The 25,156-nt window shown below is 45.4% G+C and overlaps 1 protein-coding gene across 5 annotated transcripts in view; it reads left to right on the top strand.

The window, feature by feature from the left end:
* LOC111981475 (CXADR-like membrane protein) overlaps positions 1-25,156 on the top strand; it is a 143,216-nt gene that overhangs the window by 59,572 nt on the left and 58,488 nt on the right. Inside the window, exon 1 of one of the 5 annotated variants that reach the window (XM_070449321.1) lies at positions 164-259. The exons of the other annotated variants lie outside the window; for them this stretch is intronic. The gene's annotated coding sequence lies outside the window, so the exon portion shown is untranslated. Of the gene's footprint in view, positions 1-163; positions 260-25,156 lie in introns of those variants that run through there. 5 annotated transcript variants of the gene reach the window in all.

The following is a 25,156-nucleotide window of genomic DNA, read 5'->3' as shown; positions in this document are numbered from 1 at the left end:
TATGTGTGTGAGCATGTGTGTAAGCATGTGTGCGCGTGTTTATTAGTTTGTGCATGCATGTGTGTGTTTATCTGTGTGTCTCACTATGCTGGTGTGTGTGTGTCCACTGTATAATGCTCCTAACTTAACACGGGGTGGCAGTGTGTCTCTCTACAGCCCTGCTGATTGGAGTGAAATGCCGGGGCCATATTTGATGGATGCGCACCATTAACATGACAGCCCGTGAGCATCAATCTCTTCGGCCTGATTAAAATACAAGGTGATGCACAGTATTTACACACCCAGGTCAAGGACAGTGGCCCTTAGAAAATACTGTTTCCCAAATGGCACCCTATCCCCTATGTAGTGCACTACTTTTGACAAGGGCCCATAGGGCAGTATTTAGACACTTAGGGCAAGGACAGCGGCCCTAAAAAAACATGTAATGGGTTACAAAATGGCACCCTATTTAGGGCACTACTTTTGACCAGAGCCATATGGGCAAATGTGTCATTTGCAATTGTCATCTGACTGCTATGCTATCTAATACGGCAGAGATTGGGACATTATCTGACTAGAATATCGAAGAGCGGGGGAATATATCTACATAGATACAGTATATGTAGAGAGATAGATATGAGTTAGACAAGATATTTCCTTCGGCCTTGGCAATAATTACATAATTATAATGTATAAGCATGTATAAAGGCATAACATGAAAGTTATTATAAAGTGTTAAACGTATTTAATGTCAGTAATATTTATTGAATTAAATTGAATCACATTGATCGAGGATACCGCAGAACAAAGGGCAGTTCACAGTCATTGTACAGTAAAGCTCAAGATGTGCCTGTATTTTGAATGAGACTGAGCACCGAGTATCCGTTCCCTTCATACTGCGTTACTTGCGGTGTACTGTAGGGCTGGGCATCAATTGTGGTGTGCATGCGACAGCACTTACCTGGCAGAGAGTCAAACCTCTCTGTTACATACACCGTCGACCTGTCACCAAGAACCCGATGGTCACTCTGACAGAGCTCCAGAGTTCCTTTGTGAAGATGGGGGAACCTTCTGGATGGACAACCATCTCTGCGGCACTCCACCAATCAGGCCTTTACGGTAGAGTGGCCAAACGGAAGCCACTCCTCAGTAAAATACACATTACAGCCCACTTGGAGTTTGCCGAAAGGCACCTAAAGACTCTCATGAGAAACAAGATTCTCTGGTCTGATGAAACCAAGATCGAATTATTTGGCCTGAATGCCAAGTGTCACGTCTGGAGGAAACCTAGCACCATCCCTACGGTGAAGCATGGTGGTGGCAGCATTATGCTTTGGGGATGTTTTTCAGCGACAGGGACTGGGAGACAAGCCAGGATCAAGGGAAAGATGAACGGAGCAAAATACAGAGAGCCTTGATGAGAACCTGCTCCAGAGCGCTTAGGACCACAGACTGGGGCGAAGGTTCACCTTCCAACAGGACAATGACCCTAAGCACACAGCCAAGACAACGCAGGAGTGGTTTCGGGACAAGTCTGAATGTTCTTGAGTGGTCCAGCCAGACTTGAACCCGATCGAACATCTCTGGAGAAACCTGAAAATAGCTGTGCAACAATGCTCCCCATCCAACCTGACAAAGCTTGAGAGGATCTGCAGAAAAGATTGGGAGAAACTTCCCAAATACAGGTGTGCCAAGCTTGTAGCGTCATACCCAAGAAGACTTGAGGCTTCAACAAAGTACTGAGTAAAGGGTCTGAATACTTATGTAAATGTGATATTTCAGTTTTTTTATGTTTAATACACTTGTAAAAAAAAAAAATTACAAATGTTTACTTTGTCATTATGGGGTATTGTGTGTAGATTGAGGGATTTAAAAAACAATCTATTTTAGAATTAGGCTGTAGCGTAACAAAATGTGGAAAAGGTCAAAGGGGTCTGAATACTTTCCGAATGCACTGTATAGACACATCCTTTGTGTTTTAATCAAATCAACTATATGCACTGAGCTTGTCTGATGCTTTAAGCGCAATGTTTGATGGAATAATTAAGACACACAAATTATTAGAGGGAGTCCGACCGCAATTGATTTGATTGTGCTGGGCCGGGGTCAGACTTGCTGCACTATGTTAAAAGAAATGACAGCATGTGACTGTGTGACTAGCACCCGTTGTCTCTCTCTCCTCCCTGCTGCAGCGACCAACACAGAACATCAGTGTTTATTTATTTTTTGCTATTTCTTGACTAAAGAAATCTTGGTCGACCAACTGCATATCGACCAAACAATCGACCAGTCGACTAAATGGGGTCAGCCCTACAACACACATGTGCAGTGCACACACACACTCACACACACAAATGGGCACATGAATACACAGGTACACACACACTCTCACACACAGACGCACTGCTCCCCTGCTACTGTTATTTTCTTACTTTCATTCACATCCTTCCTCTACTCAGCTTTCTCTCCGGGAGTTGGGCTCTGGACTGCATTGCAGCACAGACTATGTTTCAACTAAAGTGCTGCCAAGAAATGTAAAGAGAGAGAAAAAACAGAAGCATAGGCAGTTTGTGAGTAGGTGGGTTATTGAGTGTCTTTGCCTTCTTTTCCGCCCCTGATAAAATGTCTCGTTTTTAAAAAATGTATCTGCGGAATTGAATTATTGAGGAGTAGATAACTTGACCGTTGCTTTGAGGTATGAATCAAACAGTAGAGATGTGGTCTGGACAAATTTACAGTGTCGAGTGGGTCTAATAAAGGGAAGCCAGCGGGGCAAGCAGAAGTGCTGAGGCCTGGAAACAGGCAGATCCATTGTCCTATAACTCACCATACTGTACAGAGAGAAGGGGGAGGAGGTAAGGGAAGGAGAGGAGGGGTGGGTGTAGGTGAGGAGAATGGATGAAGGGAGAGGAGAGGCAGGCAGAGGAAAGGGAGGGAAGAGGAGAGGAGAAGAGAGAAGGGGGGTGAGGAGGGGATGGGTAAGGGAAGGAGAGGAGAGGAGGGGATGGGTGGAGGTGAGGTGAGGTGAATGGATCAAGGGAGAGGAGAGGCAGGCAGAGGAGAGGAGAGGGAGGGAAGAGTAGAGGAGAGTGGGAGGAGGAGGGAAGGGGTGTGGAGGTGAGAGGGGATGCAGACAGAGGAGGGGTGGAGAGGAGGGGAAAGAAGAGAAAATAAGAGGAGAGGCAGGACTGGACACTGGTGTAGAACTGGAATGTCAAACTGTGAGCAGGATTTGCTTGGTTTTGTTCCCCTCCAAACATTAATGAACTGTTCTACAGTCATTGATCGTAAAAAAAAGTGCCAACTTGCCTTTTCCATATGTCAGGTCAGTACTCAAGTATAATCAGCAACATTAATTCCTGGATGATTAAATAAGGCGATCATATCTCCATATGAATCATCTGAATCTCAATTGAGTTTAGGCTTAGACACACAATAATTCACCACCGTCATTGACAAAGCTCCACATTGCTACTGTACTACAGGGAGTATCCGGCCAATATCATTGCATTTCTGGACCAGGTTTGTCACTTCCTAGTATTGTGGTTTGTCCAAGGGTTCATCCCCATGCCCAGCAGGACCACCATACGGTCAAAACACAATCACAATATGATCCCTCTCCGGTCCCAACCCCAAATACATCCGTCCGTACTCATTTCAAACACAATGGTCTGATTCCGGTTCAATTGCGGTCCCAAGCCCCAATTGCACTTTGCTATCATCTCATCATCTCATTGGCCAAGATGAGGTAAAAAGTTGGTTTCAGGTCAGGCTGGAGTATTCTCTATTGGCTTAGATCCAGCATGGTCTTGCTCTCATTGTCCACACTTCCCCGGCATACTGTAGCAATATAGGATTTCCCATTTCTATTGTCTTAGTCCTCTCCCTCCATTATCTCTGACTCAAAGAGACAAGCATTTGTCTAATTTGTCCAATTTGTTCGGAGAAAGCACTCCTCTGTTTTCCTTTGAATTCTCATCCATTTGATCTCATTTCGGAGCTGGAAATAATCAGCGTATCGGCCGTTCAAAACGAGCTAAGCTTATTCTGTCAGTGAGCCCAACGTGGGCCATTGTTTGACAAGGAACTTGTTGTGTGGAAAAATCTGTAATCCGTTTATATAATTGTGAGCACACTAGGTGAGCTTTATAGGTGGTTGAAAGGGAGGAGAAGAGAGGGGGCTAGGAGGCAGGCAGCACCAACCGAAGTCATAATATTCCTTAATACCTCATTATTCTAAATCATGCTGATTCATCTTCTTTGTGGAGATGTATTATTGCCACCCCTGTGAGACGTGGTGCTGTGTGCTTCGAGCGGCGTCATTACAAACCACTCTGAGAGGAAGTCGGCCATTGGGAGTCGGCCCACGTTTTTCACCGCGTGTCAAACTCAGCTCGAGAACATGCCACTGACTGTGCCAATGTCAAACGGCACCCTGGGCATTGGCCAACGTCCCTGGGTTGGTTAGTGTTAGTCATACTGACTGAGACAGAGACAGAGACAGAGGCACGACATAAGGCTGTGGGGTACGTCCTGTTCTCTTTTCTTCTCCACAGGTACAGGAAGAGGTTATGATTCAGTTTGACTTCAAGCTAGGTTATGCAGATACAGGAAGAGGTTATCAGATTTAGGCTTGGGTTGACTTTGAGCTGGGCCGGGATTAGGATTGGGCGGTTTATAGTTTTTACAATAAACCGGTATTCATCCACTGACCGGTGTGGGTTTTATATAGTATTTACTTTATGTAACAGTATTTTAATGTTTGGTTTGTGAAATGTCATAATAGAGTAATGAAACTTGATGGCAATCGTCCATTTTTAGCACCAGTAAAAGACTGCTAACAGCTAAGAACTTATTAGCTCATTTATGAATACGTTGGGACAGCTTCGGAAGGGGGAGAAAAGGCTTTAAGTCGGAACACTGCTATTGAATCCATTGTAAATCCATTCTCACAGAGGATCATAATTATTCTGACAAAGGAAAGGTTACTTTTTGATGAATAGAGGCATACAAAGACAAGGAAACATGACACTGTGTGAAAATGATAACAACATGAAGTGAATTATTGCCATGCTGAAAATGAAGGAATGCAAGAAAGGGCTGGAATTCAACAAATTACTGCAGTGCCAGAAATTTGAGCCTACAAAAGAGGAATTAGATTCCCATGAAAAGTTCTACAAATAGAACAACTTCACTGTCAGGACAACTTCACTGTCAGGACAACTTCACTGTCAGTTTTGTCCTCCTGTTATTTTTGGTTTAAGTTTGTTCGAACATTTTACGGACCCAGTATATTTTACATGAGCTATCTTGTTGTTTTTAGTCCCAACCTTCAGCTCCGCAAAACCCCTCCCATTGATCTCTTAAAACCATCCAGTTTTGATTTCTATTCGCGATATCATTTTCAACTGTGCTGTGATGTTTCCCAAAAGTTCTGAACCTTTCTATTCTCATAGTTTCTACAGGTTGTAAATTAAAGATAAAATGTTTTGCTCAAAGTGTTATTATTGTCACGTTCCTGACCTGTTTTCTGTTGTTTTGTATGTGTGTGATGGTCAGGGCGTGAGTTTTGGGTGGGCAGTCTATGTTTGCTGTTTCTATGTTGGTTTTGGGTTGCCTGGTATGGCTCTTAATTAGAAATCAAATCAAATCAAATCAAATTTTATTAGTCACATACACATGGTTAGCAGATGTTAATGCGAGTGTAGCGAAATGCTTGTGCTTCTAGTTCCGACAATGCCGATAAGTAACCAACAGTAATCTAACCTACAAATTCCACACTACTACCTTACACCACACACACAAGTGTAAAGGGATAAAGAATATGTACATAAAGATATATGAATGAGTGGTGGTACAGAACGGCATGGCAGATGCAGTAGATGGATAGAGTACGGTATATACGTATGAGATGAGTACTGTAGGGTATGTAAACATAAAGTGGCATAGTTTAAAGTGGCTAGTGGTACATGTATTGCATAAAGATGGCAAGATGCAGTAGATGATATAGAGTACAGTATAATATACATATGAGATGGGTAATGTAGGGTATGTAAACATAGTATTAAGTGGCATTGCTTAAAGTGGCTAGTGTACATTTTTACATAATTTCCATCAATTCCCATTTTAAGTGGCTGGAGTTGAGTCAGTATGTTGGCAGCGGCCGCTAAATGTTAGTGGTGGCTGTTTAACAGTCTGATGGCCTTGAGATAGAAGCTGTTTTTCAGTCTCTCGGTCCCTGCTTTGATGCACCTGTACTGACCTCGCCTTCTGGATGATAGCGGGGTGAACAGGCAGTGGCTTGGGTGGTTGTTGTCCTTGATGATCTTTATGGCCTTCCTGTGACATCGGGTGGTGTAGGTGTCCTGGAGGGCAGGTAGTTTGCCCCTGTGATGCGTTCTGCAGACCTCACTACCCTCTGGAGAGCCTTACGGTTGTGGGCGGAGCAGTTGCCGTACCAGGCGGTGATACAGCCCGACAGGATGCTCTCGATTGTGCATCTGTAGAAGTTTGTGAGTGCTTTTGGTGACAAGCCGAATTTCTTCAGCCTCCTGAGGTTGAAGAGGCGCTGCTGCGCCTTCTTCACAACGCTGTCTGTGTGGGTGGACCAATTCAGTTGTTCCGTGATGTGTACACCGAGGAACTTAAAACTTTCCACCTTCTCCACTACTGACCCGTCGATGTGGATAGGGGGTGCTCCCTCTGCTGTTTCCTGAAGTCCACAATCATCTCCTTTGTTTTGTTGACGTTGAGTATGAGGTTATTTTCCTGACACCACACTCCGAGGGCCCTCACCTCCTCCCTGTAGGCCGTCTCGTCGTTGTTGGGTGATCAAGCCTACCACTGTAGTGTCATCCTCAAACTTGATGATTGAGTTGGAGGCGTGCGTGGCCACGCAGTCGTGGGTGAACAGGGAGTACAGGAGAGGGCTCAGAACGCACCCTTGTGGGGCCCCAGTGTTGAGGATCAGCGGGGTGGAGATGTTGTTACCTACCCTCACCACCTGGGGGCGCCCGTCAGGAAGTCCAGGACCCAGTTGCACAGGGCGGGGTCGAGACCCAGGGTCTCGAGCTTGATGACGAGTTTGGAGGGTACTATGGTGTTAAATGCTGAGCTGTAATCGATGAACAGCATTCTCACATGGGTATTCCTCTTGTCCAGATGGGTTAGGGCAGTGTGCAGTGTGGTTGCGATTGCGTCGTCTGTGGACCTATTGGGTCGGTAAGCAAATTGGAGTGGGTCTAGGGTGTCCGGTAGGGTGGAGGTGATATGGTCCTTGACTAGTCTCTCAAAGCACTTCATGATGACGGAAGTGAGTGCTACGGGCGGTAGTCGTTTAGCTCAGTTACCTTAGCTTTCTTGGAAAAGGAACAATGGTGGCCCTCTTGAAGCATGTGGAACAGCAGACTGGGATAAGGATTGATTTAATAGGAAATAAACTGGGCGAGTGGCGTCACATGTTAAGCGCCTGACCATGTTGCCTGTTCGAAAGCATACTGAGTAAGGTACTAATTATTGTCATATTTTAAGTGGAGACAGCGGCGTCAGCCCCAGCACGCGAGGCGCCGCATCACCTCAAGCCTTTTATTTGTTACCTGGCGTGGCAATGTCCGGCGAGTGCAGCGGGAAGACAGGAAGTCCGTTAAACCGCCAGCTGGCTGGAGTTGTGCCTTGTGAGGTGAGCGGGGAACGCTAGGGCTGTCTAGTGCGACGGCGTTAACACGTTTAAATGTTTTACTCACCTCGGCTGCAGTGAAGGAGAGCCCGCAGGTTTTGGTAGGGGCCGTGTCGTGGCACTGTATTGCCTAAAGCGGGCAAAAAGTTGTTTAGCCTGTCTGGGAGCAAGACATCCTGGTCCTCGACGGGGCTGGTTTTCTTTTTGTAATCCGTGATTGACTGTAGACCCTGCCACATCACTCTTGTGTCTGAGCTGTTGAATTTCGACTCGATTTTGTCTCTGTACTGAGACTTAGCCTGTTTGATTGCCTTGCGGAGAATAGCTACACTGTTTGTATTCGGGCATGCTTCCGGTCACCTTGCCCTGGTTAAAAGCAGTGGTTCGCGCTTTCAGTTTCACGCGAAGCTGCCGTCAATCCACGGTTTCTGGGTTGGAATGTTTTATCGTTGCTGTGGTACGACATCGTCAATGCACTTCCTAATGAACTCGCTCACCGAATCAGCATATTCGTCAATATTGTTGTTGGACGCATGCGGAACATATTCCAATCCGCGTGATCGAAGCAGTCTTGAAGCGTGGATTCAGATTGGTCGGACCAGCGTTGAACAGACCTGAGCGGCGGAGCTTGTTGTTTGAGTTTTTGTTGTAGGCTGGAATCAACACAAATGGGGTCGTGGTCAGCTTTTCCGAAAGGGGGCGGGGGCCTTATAGCGTCGCGGAAATTATATAACAATGGTCTAGTGTTTTTCCAGCCTGTAGCACAATCGATATGCTGATAGAATTTAGGGGTTTTGTTTTTAGATTAGCCTTGTTAAAATCCCCAGCTACGATGAATGCAGCCTCAGGTGTGTGTTTCCAGTTTACAAAGAGTCAGATAAAGTTCGTTCAGGCCATCGATGTGTCTGCTTGGGGGGGGTGTATACGGCTGTGATTATGATTGACGAGAATTCCCTTGGTAGATAATGCGGTCGACATTTGTTGTGAGGAGTTCTAGATCAGGTGAACAGAACGACTTGAGTTCTTGTGTGTTGTTATGATGATCACACCACTTCTCGTTAATCATAAGGCATACCCCCGCCCCTCTCTTACCGGAAAGATGTTTGGTTCTGTCGGCGCGATGCATGAAGAAACCAGCTGGCTGCACCGACTCCGTTAGCGTCCCTTGAGTTAGCCATGTTTCTGTGAAGCAGAGCACGTTGCAATCCCTGATGTCTCTCTGAATGCTACCCGTGCTCGGATTTCATCAACCTTATTGTCAAGAGACTGGACATTGGCGAGTAGTATGCTAGGAGTGGAGCGCGATGTGCCCGTCTCCGAAGCCTGACCACGAGACCGCCACGTTTTCCCCTTTTCGGCGTCGCACAGGGTCGCGGCTGGGATCAGATCCATTGTATTGTGTGGAAGGCAAAACACTGGATCCGTTTCGGGAAAGTCATATTCCTGGTAGGAACGATGATGAGTTGACGTTAATCGTATATTCAGTAGTTCCTCCCGACTGTATGTAATGAAACCTAAGATTACCCGGGTACCGATGTAAAAATAACACGTAAAAAAAAAAATACTGCATATTTTCCAAGGAACATGAAGCGAGGCAGCCATCTCTTTTCGGCGCCGGAAGTTCAAGTGTTTTTGCGTTTTCCTTAATTGAGAGTCATATTAAGGTAGGTTCTCTCTGTTTGTTTGTGGGTGATTGTCTTCCGTGTCTGTGTACCACACGGACTGTAGCGTTTGTTCGTTCGTTTGTTATAGTCTGTACCTGTTCCTACGTGCTTCGTGTTTTATGTAAGTACTCATGGTGTAGGTCAGTCTCTATTCGTTTTTTTTATTTTGTAATCCTCCCAGTGTTTGTTTTCGTGTCTCGTCGATTGATTTAATAATCATTATGTATTCAAAACCCGCTGCATTTTGTCGAATCACTACTCCTCCTCTTCGTATGAAGGGGAGGGAACACCGTTACAATTATATCATTGATCAATTGACTATGACTTTTCAGATCCCCCAGTAGTGCTATTTGCAGATTAGCTCTAGGTAAATGTTGTAATTCTTCTGCCATTCTGAACTTGCGACCAAAAAAAGCTACATAACGTATGGACACTACACAAACAAACAATTTAATGATTCTGTCTCTTTGCAGCAAGATCTGCAGAGCTGGATGGTTGTATCCCCCATATGCAGTTGAAGTCATAAGTTTACAAACACTTAGGTTGGAGTCATTGAAACTCGTTTTTCAACACTCCACAAATTTCTTTAACAAAACTATAGTTTTGGCAAGTCAGTTAGGACATCACTTTGTGCATGACACAAGAAATTTTTCCAACAATTGTTTACAGACAGATTATTTCTTGTATCACAATTCCACTGGGTCAGAAGTTTACATACACTAAGTGACTGTGCCTTTAAACAGCTTGGAAAATTCCAGAAAATATTGTCATGGCTTTAGAAGCTTCTGATAGGCTAATTGACATACTTGAGTCAATTGGAGGTGTAGGCCTACCTTCAGACTTAGTGCCTCTTTGCTTGACATCATGGGAAAATCAAAAGAAATCAGCCAAGACCTCAGAAAAAAAATTGTAGACCTCCACAAGTCTGGTTCATCCTTGGGAGCAATTTCCAAATGCCTGAAGTACCACGTTCATTGTACAAACAATAGTACACAAGTATAAACACCATGGGATCACGTAGCCGTCATACTGCTCAGGAAGGAGATGCATTCTGTCTCCTAGAGATGAACTACTTTGGTGCGAAAAGTGCAAATCAATCCAGAACACAGCAAAGGACTTGTGAAGATGCTGAAGGAAACAGGTACAAAAGTATCTATATCCACAGTAAAACGAGTCCTATATCGACATAACCTGAAAGCAAGGAAGAAGCACTGCTCCAAACCGTCATAAAAAAGCCAGACTACGGTTTAAGCAGACTTATGTTTGGAGGAAAAAGGGAGGGCTTGCAAGCCGAGACACCCATCCCAACCGTGAAGCACGGGGTGGCAGCATCATGTTTGTGGGGGGGTGCTTTGCTGCAGGAGGGACTGGTGCACTTCACAAAATAGATGGCATCATGAGGCAGGACAATTATGTGGATATATTGAAGCAACATCTGAAGACATCAGTCAAGAAGTTAAAGCTTGGTCGCAAATGTGTCTTCCAAATGGACAATGACCCCAAGCATACTTCCAAAGTTGTGGCAAAATGGCTTAAGGACAACAAAGTCAAGGTATTGGAGTGGCTATCAAAAATGCCCTGACCTCAATCGTACAGATAATTTGTGAGCAGAACTGAAAAAGTGAGTGCGAGCAAGGAGGCCTACCAGCCTGACTCAGTTACACCAGCTCTGTCAGGAGGAATGGGCCAAAATTCACCCAACGTATTGTGGGAAGCTTGTGGAAGGCTACCCGAAACATTTGACCCAAGTTAAACCATTTAAAGGCAATGCTACAAATACTAATTGAGTGTTTGTAAACTTCTGACCCACTTGGAATGTGATGAAAGAAATAAAAACAGAGATAAATAAATCTCTCTACTATTATTCTGACATTTCACATTCTTAAAATAAAGTGGTGATCCTATCTGACCTAAAACAGTGAATTTTATTAAATGTTAGGAATTGTGAAAAACTGAGTTTAAATGTATTTGGCTAAGTGTATGTAAACTTCAGACTTCAACTATTTATATACAATTCTATTGGTTGCAAGAATTTTGTTTAATCATTTAAATTAGAAAATTCTGTGTTTTGAATCTGGCGTCGTTTTGTGTATGTTTATTCATTAAGGATCCCCATTAGCTGCTGCCAAGGCTCTTCCTGGGGTCCAGCAAAATGAAGGCAGTTATACACAGTTAAAAATATTACATGATATTACATTTCATAACACTTTACCCCACAAAATGTGTGTGTTGCCACTACTGTCACATATTTACAATACAACATCCATGTGTACGTGTGTGTAGAGTGTGTCTTATCATGTGTATGTGTGTCTCTTCACAGTCCCCGCTGTTCCATAAGGTGTATTTGATCAGTTTTTTTATATCTGATACTACTGCTTGCATCAGTTACCTGATGTGGAAATGAGTTCCATGTGGCCATGGCTCTATGTTGTACTGTGCACCTCCCAAAGTCTGTTCTTGACCTGGGATTGTGAAGAGACCTTTAGTGGCATGTCTTGTGGGGTATGCATGGATGTCCGAGCTGTGTGCTAGTAGTTTAAACAGACACCATTCAACCGGTCAACACGTCTTACAAAAGCAAGTAGTGATGAAGTCAATCTCTCCTCCACTTTGAGCCAGGAGAGATTGACATGCATATTATTCATTCTAGCTCTTCGTGTACATTTAAGGGCCAGCCGTGCTGCCCTGTTCTGAGCTAATTGTCATTTTCCTAGGTCCCTCTTGCTGGCACCTGACCACATGACTGAACAGTAGTCAAGTTGAGACAAAATTAGAGCCTGTAGGACCTGCCTTGTTGATAGTGCTGTTAAAAAGGCAGAGCAGAGCTTTATTATGGACAGACTTCTCCCCATCTTAGCTACTGTTGTATAAACATGTTTTGACCATGACCGTTTACAATCCAGAGTTACTCCAAGCAGTTTAGTCACTGTAACTTGCTTAATTTCCACATTATTTATTTCAAAATTTTGTTGAAGTTTTGGTTTTAGTGAATGATTTGTCCCAAATACAATGTTTTTAGATTGTGAAATATTTAGGACTAACGTATTCCTTGCCACCCATTCTGAAACTAACTGCAGCTCTTTGTTAAGTGTTGCAGTGATATTGCTCGCTGTAGTAGCTGACGTGTATAGTGTTGCCATCCGCATACATAGACACACTGGCTTTACTCAAGGCCAGTGACATGCCATTAGTAAAGATTGAAAAAAGTAAGGGGCCTAGACAGCTGCCTGGAGAATTCCTGATTCTACTTGGATTATGTTGGAGAGGTTTCCATTTAAGAACACCCTCTGTGTTCTGTTAGACATGTACTGTAACTCCTTATCCACAATATAGCAGGGGGTGTGAAGCCATAACACATACGTTTTTCCATTAGCAGACTATGATCGATAATATCAAAGCCTAACAAAACAGCTCCCACAATCTTTTTATCATCGATTTCTCTCAGCCGATTATCAGTAATTTGTGTAAGTGCTGTGCTTGTTGAATGTCCTTCCCTATAAGCATGCTGAAAGTCTGTTGTCAATTTGTTTACAGTAAAATAGCATTGCATCTGGTCAAACACAATTTTTTCCAAAAGTTTACTAAGAGTTGGTAACAGGCTGATTGTTCAGCTATTTAAGCCAGTAAAGGGGGCTTTACTATTCTATTTTTGGTAGCTGAATTCCTTTTGCTTCCCTCCAGGCCTGAGGGCACACACTTGCTAGTAGGCTTAGATTGAAGATATGGCAAATAGGAGTGGCAATATTGTCTGCTATTATCCTCAGTCATTTTTCATCCAAGTTGTCAGGCCCCAGTGGCTTGTCATTGTTGCTAGACAACCATTTTTTCCACTTCTTCCACACTCACTTTACGGAATTCCGAATTACAACGCTTGTCTTTCATAATTTCGTCAGATATACTTGGATGTGTAGTGTCCGAGTTTGTTGCTGGCATGTCATGCCTAAGTTTACTAATCTTGCAAATTATTTGTAATGAGCCATCTGATTCAATGAATGATGGAGCTGAGTTTGCCTTTTTGCCCAAAATTTCATTTAAGGTGCTCCAAAGCTTTTTACTATCATTCTTTATGTCATTTATCTTTGTTTCATAATGTAACTTCTTATTTTTATTCAGTTTAGTCACATGATTTCTCAATTGGGGTACGTTTTCCAATCGGTTGTGCAGCTAGACTTATTTGCCATTCCTTTTGCCTCATCCCTCTCAACCATACCATTGTTAAATTTCTCATCAATCCATGGGGATTTACGTTTGTACAGTCATTTAATTAATGGGTACATGCTTATTAGTAACTGGAATAAACAATTTCATAAATGTGTCAAGTGCAGCATCTGGTTACACATCACAGACCAACACATATTCTTTACATCATCAACATTGGAATCACTACAAAACTTCTTGTATGATCTCTTATACACTATCTTAGGCCCAGCTTTTGGAACTTTGATTTTCCTAGATATGGCTACTATAATGTGATCACTACATCCAATGGATTTGGATACTGCTTTAAAGCAAATTTCTGCACCATTAGTAAAGATGTGATCAGTACATGTTGATGATTTCTTTCCTGTGCTGTTTGTAACAACCCTGGTAGGTTGACTGATAATCTGAACCAGGTTGCATGCACTAGTTACAGTTTGAAGCTTTTTCTTGAGTGGGCAGCTTGATGAAAGCCAGTCAATATTTAAATCACCCGGAAAATATACCTCTATGTGCCATGGAATTGGTACATCGAAAATCTATTCCCTACTATTTTGCAATGAAGTTTCAAGTTAAAATATAGTAATCAATAACAATGTAAAAGTAAATATAACAAGGTAGAACAAAAACACACGAAATATAAAAAACAAGAAGAACACGATAAAGAAAATAAGCATACTACAGTATATAACAGGGTCAGTTCCAGTACAATGTATACAATGTGCCGGGATACTGAATCGATAGAGGTAGATATGTATAGGGGTAAGGTGACTAGGTATCAGGATATATGATAAACAGAGTAGCAGTAGCGTATATTATGACTCTATTTGAGTGGGTGTGTGTAGAATCAGTATAAATGTATATGAATATTAGAGGATGGCCGATTTCAGGTTTTCATAACAATGGTAATCGGCCTTTTTGGACACCGATTATGGCCGATTACATTTCAATCCACGAGGAGACTGCATGGCAGGCTGACCACCTGTTACGTGAGTGCAGCATCAAAAGGACCTTGTGGCTGCAAGGAGCCAAGGTAAGTTGCTACCTAGCATTAAACTTATCAATCTTCACATAATCACTAATTAACTACACATGGTTGATGATGTTACTAGTTTAACTAGCTTGTCCTGCGTTGCATATAATCAAGCGGTGCCTGTTAATTTATCATCGAATCACAGCCTACTTCAACTTCGCCAAACGGGTGAGGATTTAACAGAAGCACATTCGCGAAAAAAGCACAATCGTTGCACAAATGTACATAACTATAAACATCAATGCCTTCCTTAAAATCAATACACAGAAGTATATATTTTTAAACCTGCATATTTAGTTAAAATAAATGCATGTTAGCAAGCAATATTAACTAGGATAATTGTGTCACTTCTCTTGCTTTCAGTGCAAGCAGAGTCATGGTATATGCAGCATGTCACGTTCGTCATATGAATCGGACCAAGGTGCAGCGTGGTATGCGTACATTCTTCTTTAATAAAGAAAGAACACTGAACAAACTAACAACAAAACGAACGAAACGTGAAACTATATGAAATAGTGCAGACAGGCAACTGCTCTGGATAAGAGCGTCTGCTAAATGACTTAAATGTTAAATGTAAATGTAACCCACAAACACCAAAGGGGAAATTGGCTAGCTAAATATGATCCCCAATCAGAGACAACGATAAACAGCTGCCTCTGATTGGGAACCATATCAGGCCACCATAAACATACAAATACCTAGACCTACAAAACCCTAGACATACAAAAACCCTAGACAATACAAAAACTATCGTAATCCACCCTGACCTAACCAAAATATAAAGAAAACAGATATCTCAGGTCAGGGCGTGACACAGCAGTTTTGGCCACCAGCTCGTTGCGAACTGGGCGAAGACATTTCTTCCCAACAAAGGCCGTAATTTATTTGCTATAATTTAATATAATTATGACATAACATTGAAGGTTGTGCAATGTAACAGCAATATTTCGACTTAGGGTTGCCACCCGTTCGATAAAATACGGAATGGTTCCGTATTTCACTGAAATTCGAAATTATAGTTTCCGGAATCGACCATATTAATGACAAAAGGCTCATAGTTTTGTGTGTTTATTACAATTAAGTCTAAGATTTGATATTTGATAGAGCAGTCTGACTGAGCGGTGGTAGGCAGCAGCAGGCTCGTAAGCATTCATTCAAACAGCACTTTACTGCGTTTGCCAGCAGCTCTTAGCAATGCTTGAAGCACAGCGCTGTTTATGACTTCAAGCCTATGAACTCCCAAAATTAGGCGGACAATACTAAAGTGCCTATAAGAACATACAATAGTCAAAGGTATATGAAATACAAATGGTATAGACAGAAATAGTCGACGCGTCATAATTCCTATAATAACTAGAACCTAAAACTTCTTAACTGGGAATATTGAAGACTCATGTTAAAAGGAACCACCAGCTTTCATATGTTCTCATGTTCTGAGCAAGGAAGTTAAATGTTAGCTTTTTTACATGGCACATATTGCACTTTTACTTTCTTCTCCAACACTATATTTTTGCATTATTTAAACCAAATTTAACATGTTTCATTATTTATTTGAGACTAAATAGATTTTATTTACGGATTATATTAAGTTAAAATTAAAGTGTTCATTGGTCATTCAGTATTGTTGTAATTGTCTTTATTACAAATATATATATATATATATATACTGCTCAAAAAAATAAAGGGAACACTAAAATAACACATCCTAGATCTGAATGAATGAAATATTCTTATTAAATACTTTTTTCTTTACATAGTTGAATGTGCTGACAACAAAATCACACAAAAATTATCAATGGAAATCAAATTTATCAACCCATGGAGGTCTGGATTTGGAGTCACACTCAAAATTAAAGTGGAAAACCACACTATAGGCTGATCCAACTTTGATGTAATGTCCTTAAAACAAGTCAAAATGAGGCTCAGTAGTGTGTGTGGCCTCCACGTGCCTGTATGACCTCCCTACAACGCCTGGGCATGCTCCTGATGAGGTGGCGGATGGTCTCCTGAGGGATCTCCTCCCAGACCTGGACTAAAGCATCCGCCAACTCCTGGACAGTCTGTGGTGCAACGTGGCATTGGTGGATGGAGCGAGACATGATGTCCCAGATGTGCTCAATTGGATTCAGGTCTGGGGAACGGGCGGGCCAGTCCATAGCATCAATGCCTTCCTCTTGCAGGAACTGCTGACACACTCCAGCCACATGAGGTCTAGCATTGTCTTGCATTAGGAGGAACCCAGGGCCAACCGCACCAGCATATGGTCTCACAAGGGGTCTGAGGATCTCATCTCGGTACCTAATGGCAGTCAGGCTACCTCTGGCGAGCACATGGAGGGCTGTGCGGCCCCCCAAAGAAATGCCACCCCACACCATGACTGACCCACCGCCAAACCGGTCATGCTGGAGGATGTTGCAGGCAGCAGAACGTTCTCCACGGCGTCTCCAGACTCTGTCACGTCTATCACATGTGCTCAGTGTGAACCTGCTTTCATCTGTGAAGAGCACAGGGCGCCAGTGGCGAATTTGCCAATCTTGGTGTTCTCTGGCAAATGCCAAACGTCCTGCACGGTGTTGGGCTGTAAGCACAACCTCCACCTGTGGACGTCGGGCCCTCATACCACCCTCATGGAGTCTGTTTCTGACCGTTTGAGCAGACACATGCACATTTGTGGCCTGCTGGAGGTCATTTTGCAGGGCTCTGGCAGTGCTCCTCCTAATCCTCCTTGCACAAAGGCGGAGGTAGCGGTCCTGCTGCTGGGTTGTTGCCCTCCTACGGCCTCCTCCACGTCTCCTGATGTACTGGCCTGTCTCCTGGTAGCGCCTCCATGCTCTGGACACTACACTGACAGACACAGCAAACCTTCTTGCCACAGCTCGCATTGATGTGCCATCCTGGATGAGCTGCTCTACCTGAGCCACTTGTGTGGGTTGTAGACTCCGTCTAATGCTACCACTAGAGTGAAAGCACCGCCAGCATTCAAAAGTGACCAAAACATCAGCCAGGAAGCACAGGAACTGAGAAGTGGTCTGTGGTCACCACCTGCAGAACCACTCCTTTATTGGGGGTGTCTTGCTAATTGCCTATAATTTCCACCTGTTTTCTATTCCATTTGCACAACAGCATATGACATTTATTGTCAATCAGTGTTGCTTCCTAAGTGGACAGTTTGATTTCACAGAAGTGTGATTGACTTGGAGTTACATTGTGTTGTTTAAGTGTTCCCTTTATTTTTTTGAGCAGTGTATATACAGTATATACAAATCGGACGATTAATTGGTATCGGCTTTTTTTGGGCCTCCAATAATTGGTATCGGTATCGGCGTTGAAAAATTATAATCGGTCAAGCTCTAGTGCATATTATGTGTGTGTGAGCAAATTATGGAGTTAGTGTTTGGATGTGTGTTAGAGTATCAGTGTGTGTAGTGAGAAAGTGCAAAAATAAGAATAAAATACTAAGGTCAACTCAGATAGTCTGTGTAGCTATTTTGTTATATATTTAGTTAGCTATTTAGCAGTCTTATGGCATGGGGAGCTGTTCAGGAGCCTGTTGGTGTCAGACTTGAGGCACCGGTACCGCTTGCCATGAGGAAGCAGAGAGAACAGTCTATGGCTTGGGTGGTTGGAGTTTAATGATTTTCCAGGCCTTCCTTTTACTCCGCCTGATATAGAGGTCCTGAATGGCAAAGAGCTGTGCCCCAGTGATGTACTGGGCTGTCCGCACCACCCTATGTGGTGCCATGCGATCGAGCGCAGTGCTATTGCCATACCAAGCAATGATGCAGCCAGTCAAGTCACTCTCAATTGTACCGCTGTGTAACTTTTTGAGGATTTGAGGGCCATGCCAAACCTTTTCAACCTCCTGAAGGGGGAAGAGGCGCTGTCATACCTTCTTCACGACTGTGCGCATGTGGACCATCACACGGGGTCGGCCCGTCAGGAAGTCCAGGGTCCAATTGGAGAGGGAGGTGTTCAGTCCCAGGGTCCTAAGCTTGGTGATGAGTTTGGCGGGGTCAACGGTGTTGAACACTAAGCTGTAGTCAATGAGCAGAATTCTCACATAGCTATTCCTCTTGTCTAGGTGGGTGAGGGCAGTGTGGAGTGAAATTGAGATTGCGTCGATATGCAAATTGGGTCTAGGGTGTTTGGGATGATGGAGTTGATGTGTGCCATAACCAGCCAGTCAAAGCACTTCATGATTACAGATGTGAGTGCTACCGGGCTGTAATCATTGTGGCATGAAGCCTTAGAGTTCTTGGGAACAGAAAGGATGGTGGTCTTCTTAAAACATGTGGGGATTACAGACTGGGACAAGGAGAGGCTGAAAATTACAGTGAATGTACCTGCCAGCTGCTCTGCGCATGCTCTGAGAACGCTTCCTGGAATACCAGCGTGGCCTTGCACGGGTAATGTCCTGGTTAAAGACTTTACTCACGTCGGCCTCGGAGAGCGAGATCATCCAATCTTCTGGGTTGGTGGCAGCCCTCACTCCCAGCACGATGTTGTTTCTGTCAAAGCGTTCATAAACTGCATTGAGTTCATCTGGTAGAGTGGCGTTGAGAGGCAGATCACGTCTGGGTCTTCCTTTGTAAACCGTAATGGACTGTAGCCCCTGCTACATGCTGTGGGCGTCGGAGCCTGTGTAATATGATTCCACCTTATTCCTATATTATCCTTTTGCTCGTTTGATGACTCTGTGGAGGTCATAGTGGGACTCTTGTTCTTGTTCCTGTTCTCAGCCGTAGCTTCAGGGTTGTCTGTGATAGCCCTGTTATGCTGATTAATGCGGACCCAAAAGCGACTTAAAGAAACAGAGTCTTTATTCCAGGCAAAAACACGACAGGGCGGAACAAGGACGCAGGACAGCAAACATCAAACAAGAATCCGACAAGGACAGGAGCGGAAAACAGAGGGAGAAATAGGGACTCTAATCAGAGGGCAAAATAGGGGACAGGTGTGAAAGAGTAAATGAGGTCGTTAGGAGAATGAGAAACAGCAGGAGCAGGAACGGAACGATAGAGAGAGAGAGCGGGAGAGGAGAGAGAGGAGGAGAGAGAGAGAGAGAAAGAGGAAAGAACCTAATAAGACCAGCAGAGGGAAGCACAGGGACAAGACATGAAAATAAATGACAAAACATGACAGTACCCCCCACTCACCGAGCGCCTCCTGGCGCACTCGAGGAGGAACCCTGGCGGCAACGGAGGAAATCATCAATCAACGAACGGTCCAGCACGTCCCGAGATGGAACCCAACTCCTCTCCTCAGGACCGTAACCCTCCCAATCCACTAAGTACTGGTGACCACGTCCCCGAGAACGCATATCCATGATCTTCCGTACCTTGTAATAAAGGTGCGCCCTCGACAAGGACGGGGGGGGGAGGGAAGACGAACGGGGGCGCGAAGAAAAGGCTTGACACAGGAGACATGGAAGACAGGGTGGACGCGACGAAGATGTCGCGGAAGAAGCAGTCGCACAGCGACAGGATTGACGACCTGAGAGACACGGAACGGACCAATGAACCGCGGAGTCAACTTGCAGAAGCTGTCGTAAGGGGAGGTTGCGAGTGGAAAGCCACACTCTCTGACCGCGACAATACCTAGGACTCCTTATCCTACGTTTATTGGCGGCTCTCACAGTCTGCGCCCTGTAACGGCAAAGTGCAGACCTGACCCTCCTCCAGGTGCGCTCACAACGTTGGACAAAAGCCTGAGCGGAGGGAACGCTGGACTCGGCGAGCTGGGACGAGAACAGAGGAGGCTGGTACCCAAGACTACTCTGAAACGGAGATAGCCCGGTAGCAGACGAAGGAAGCGAGTTATGAGCGTACTCAGCCCAGGGAGCTGTTCTGCCCAAGACGCAGGGTTTCGAAACGAAAGGCTGCGTAATATGCGACCAATCGACTGATTGGCCCTTTCTGCTTGACCGTTAGATTGGGGATGAAACCCGGAAGAGAGACTGACGAAGCACCGATCAAACGACAGAACTCCCTCCAAAACTGTGACGTGAATTGCGGACCTCTGTCTGAAACGGCGTCTAACGGGAGGCCATGAATTCTGAACACATTCAATGATTATCTGTGCCGTCTCCTTAGCGAAGGAAGCTTAGCGAGGGAATGAAATGTGCCGCCTTAGAGAACCTATCGATAACCGTAAGAATCACAGTCTTCCCCGCAGACGAAGGCAGACCGTAATAAAGTCTAAGGCGATGTGAGACCATGGTCGAGAAGGAATGGGAAGCGGTCTGAGACGACCGGCAGGAGGAGAGTTACCTGACTTAGTCTGCGCGCAGTCCGAACAAGCAGCCACGAAACGGCGCGTGTCACGCTCCTGGTAGGCCACCAAAACCGCTGGCGAATAGAAGCAAGCGTACCCCGAACGCCCGGGGTGGCCAGCTAACTTGGCAGAGTGAGCCCACTGAAGAACAGCCAGACGAGTAGAGACAGGAACGAACAGAAGGTTACTAGGACAAGCGCGCGGCGACGCAGTGTGGGTGAGTGCTTGCTTTACCTGTCCTCAATTCCCAGACAGTCAACCCGACAACACGCCCTTCAGGGAGAATCCCCTCGGGGTCGGTAGAAGCCACAGAAGAACTAAAGAGACGAGATAAGGCATCAGGCTTGTGTTCTTATTTCCCGGGCGATAGGAAATCACGAACTCGAAACGAGCGAAAAACAACGCCCAACGAGCTTGACGTGCATTAAGTCGTTTGGCCGAACGGATGTACTCAAGGTTCTTATGGTCAGTCCAAACGACAAAAGGGACGGTCGCCCCCTCCAACCACTGTCGCCATTCGCCTATGGCTAAGCGGATGGCGAGCAGTTCGCGGTTACCCACATCATAGTTGCGTTCCGATGGCGACAGGCGATGAGAAAAGTAAGCGCAAGGATGGACCTTATCGTCAGAATGGAAGCGCTGGGACAGAATGGCTCCCACGCCCACCTCTGAAGCGTCAACCTCGACAATGAATTGTTTAGTGACGTCAGGAGTAACAAGGATAGGGGCGATGTAAAACGCTTCTTGAGGAGATCAAAAGCTCCCTGGGCGGAACCGGACCACTTAAAGCAAGACTTGACAGAAGTCAGAGCTGTGAGAGGGGCAGCCACTGACCGAAATTACGAATGAAACGCCGATAGAAATTAGCGAAACCGAGAAAGCGCTGCAACTCGACACGTGACTTAGGAACGGGCCAATCGCTGACAGCCTGGACCTTAGCGGGATCCATCTGAATGCCCTCACCGGAAATAACAGAACCGAGAAATGTGACAGAGGAGACATGAAAGGCGCACTTCTCAGCCTTCACGTAGAGACAATTCTCTAAAAGGCCCTGGAGTACACGTCGAACGTGCTGAACATGAATCTCGAGAGACGGTGAAAAAATCAGGATATCGTCAAGGTAAACGAAAACAAAGATGTTCAGCATGTCTCTCAGTACATCTATAACTAATGCCTGAAAGACAGCTGGAGCATTCGAGACCGAACGGCAAAACCCGGTATTCAAAATGCCCTAACGGAGTGTTAAACGCTGTCTTCCACTCGTCCCCCCCCTCTGATGCGTACGAGATGGTAAGCGTTACGAAGGTCCAACTTAGTAAAGAACCTGGCTCCCTGCAAAATCTCGAAGGCTGACGACATAAGGGGAAGCGGATAACGATTCTTAACCGTTATGTCATTCAGCCCTCGATAATCCACGCAGGGGCGCAGAGTACCGTCCTTCTTCTTAACAAAGAAAAAACCCCGCTCCGGCGGGAGAGGAAGAAGGCACCACGGTACCGGCGTCGAGAGAAACAGACAGATAACCTCGAGAGCCTTCTCGGGAGCCGACAGAGAGTATAGTCTACCCCGAGGGGGATAGTCCCCGGAAGGAGATCAATACAACAATCATACGACCGGTGAGGAGGAAGGAGTTGGCTCTGGACCGACTGAAGACCGTGCGCAGATCATGATATTCCTCCGGCACTCCTGTCAAATCACCAGGTTCCCCTGAGTAGAGGGGACAGAAGAAACAGGAGGGATAGCAGACATTAAACACTTCACATGACAAGAAACGTTCCAGGATAGGATAGAATTACTAGTCCAATTAATAGAAGGATTATGACATACTAGCCAGGGATGACCCAAAACAACAGGTGATAAAGGTGAACGAAAAATCAAAAATGAAATAGTCTCACTGTGATTACCAGATACTGTGAGGGTTAAAGGTAGTGTCTCACATCTGATACTGGGAAGAGGACTACCATCTAAGGCGAACATGGGCGTGGATTTCCTAACTGTCTGAGAGGAATGTCATGCTTCCGAGCCCATGCTTCGTCCATAAAACAACCCTCAGCCCCAGAGTCTATCAAGGCACTGCAGGAAGCAGCCGAACCGGTCCAGCGTAGATGGACCGACAAGGTAGTACAGGATCTTGATGGAGAGACTTGAGTAGTAGCGCTCACCAGTAGCCCTCCGCTTACTGATGAGCTCTGGCCTTTTACTGGACATGACATGACAAAATGTCCAGCAGAACCGCAATAGAGGCAAAGGCGGTTGGTGATTCTCCGTTCCTCTCCTTACGAGATTGCGAATACCTCCCAGCTGCATGGGCTCAGTCTCTGAGCCGGGGGGAGGAGATGGTTGAGATGCGGAGAGGGGAAACACCGTTAACGCGAGCTCTCCTCCACGAGCTCGGTGACGAAGATCTACCCGTCGTTCTATACGGATGGCGAGTGCAATCAAAGAGTCCACGCTGGAAGGAACCTCCCGGGAGAGAATCTCATCCTTAACCTCAGCGTGAGTCCCTCCAGAAAACAAGCGAGCAACGCCGGCTCGTTCCAGTCACTGGAGGCAGCAAGAGTGCAAACTCTATAAGAGTAATCCGTTATGGATCGATCACCTTGACATAGGGAAGCCAGGACCCTGGAAGCCTCCTTCCCAAAAACTGAACGATCAAAAACCCGTATCATCTCCTCTTTAAAGCTCAGATAATCGATAGAACACTCAGCCCTTGCCTCCCAGATGGCTGTGCCCCACTCCCGAGCCCGACCAGTAAGGAGTGATATGACGTAAGCGATCCGAGCTCTCTCTCTTGAGTACGTGTTGGGTGGAGAGAGAACACAATATCACACTGGGTGAGAAAGGAGCGACACTCAGTGGGCTGCCCAGAGTAACAAGGTGGGTTATTAATCCTAGGTTCCGGAGACTTGGAAGACCAGGAAGTATCTGGTGGCACGAGACGAAGACTCTGAAACTGTCCAGAGAGATCGGAGACCTGAGCGGCCAGGGTTTCAACGGCATGACGAGCACAAACAATTCCTGCTCGTGTCTGCCGAGCATTGCCCCTGGAACTCGACGGCAGTGTTGAGAGAATCCATAGTCGCTGGGTCCATCTTGGTCGGATTCTTCTGTTATGCTGATTAATGCGGACCCAAAAGCGACTTAAAGAAACAGAGTCTTATTCCAGGCAAAAACACGAAAGGGCGGAACAAGGACGCAGGACAGCAAACATCAAACAAGAATCCGACAAGGACAGGAGCGGAAAACAGAGGAGAAATAGGGACTCTAATCAGAGGGCAAAATAGGGGACAGGTGTGAAAGAGGAAATGAGGTCGTTAGGAATGAGAAACAGCAGGAGCAGGAACGGAACGATAGAGAGAGAGAGCGGGAGAGGGAGAGAGGGAGGAGGAGAGAGAGAGAGAGAAAGAGGGAAAGAACCTAATAAGACCAGCAGAGGAAGCACAGGGACAAGACATGAAAATAAATGACAAAACATGACAAGCCCTGTGCGCGGTAGCCCTATCCTTTAGTTTAGCGCCAACCTCAGTGTTAAACTCATCCAGAACGCCGCAGCCCGTCTGGTGTTCAACTTTCCCAAGTTCTCCACGTCACCCCGCTCCTCCGCTCTCTCCACTGGCTTCCAGTTGAAGCTCGCATCCGCTACAAGACCATGGTGCTTGCCTACGAGCTGTGAGGGGAACGGCACCTCCGTACCTTCAGGCTCTGATCAGGCCCTACACCCAAACAAGGGCACTGCGTTCATCCACCTCTGGCCTGCTCGCCTCCCACCTCTGAGGAAGTACAGTTCCCGCTCAGCCCAGTCAAAACTGTTCGCTGCTCTGGCACCCCAATGGTGGAACAAACTCCCTCAGACGCCAGGTGTCAGCGGAGTCAATCACCACCTTCCGGAGACACCTGAAACCCCACCTCTTTAAGGAATACCTAGGATAGGATAAAGTAATCCTTCTAACCCCCCCCCCTTAAAAGAGTTAGATGCACTATTGTAAAGTGGTTGTTCCACTGGATATCATAAGGTGAATGCACCAATTTGTAAGTCGCTCTGGATAAGAGCGTCTGCTAAATGACTTAAATGTAAATGTAATGTAAATGTAATCCAGGGCTTTTGATTGGGGAAGCAGCGAACGTTAACTGTTGGGACAGGAAGAGTTTAGCAGATTTACGCTTCAATTTGACTTTGACTTGCCAGAAGATTCCGACCATACCGTTACGCTTGTTTGCACTGAGCTGCACTGGGGTCAGAACCCAATCATGGTTATTTTAAGAAAGACACTGTGGAGCCGGCGCGAGATTTGGGTCGGAAATGTACCTCAATGCAGGGATGGGATATGCCACTCT

This window comes from Salvelinus sp. IW2-2015, linkage group LG20, assembly GCF_002910315.2.
Source record: "Salvelinus sp. IW2-2015 linkage group LG20, ASM291031v2, whole genome shotgun sequence".
NCBI classification, from domain to species: domain Eukaryota; kingdom Metazoa; phylum Chordata; class Actinopteri; order Salmoniformes; family Salmonidae; genus Salvelinus; species Salvelinus sp. IW2-2015.
This window is presented reverse-complemented; position numbering and strand designations above follow the sequence as displayed.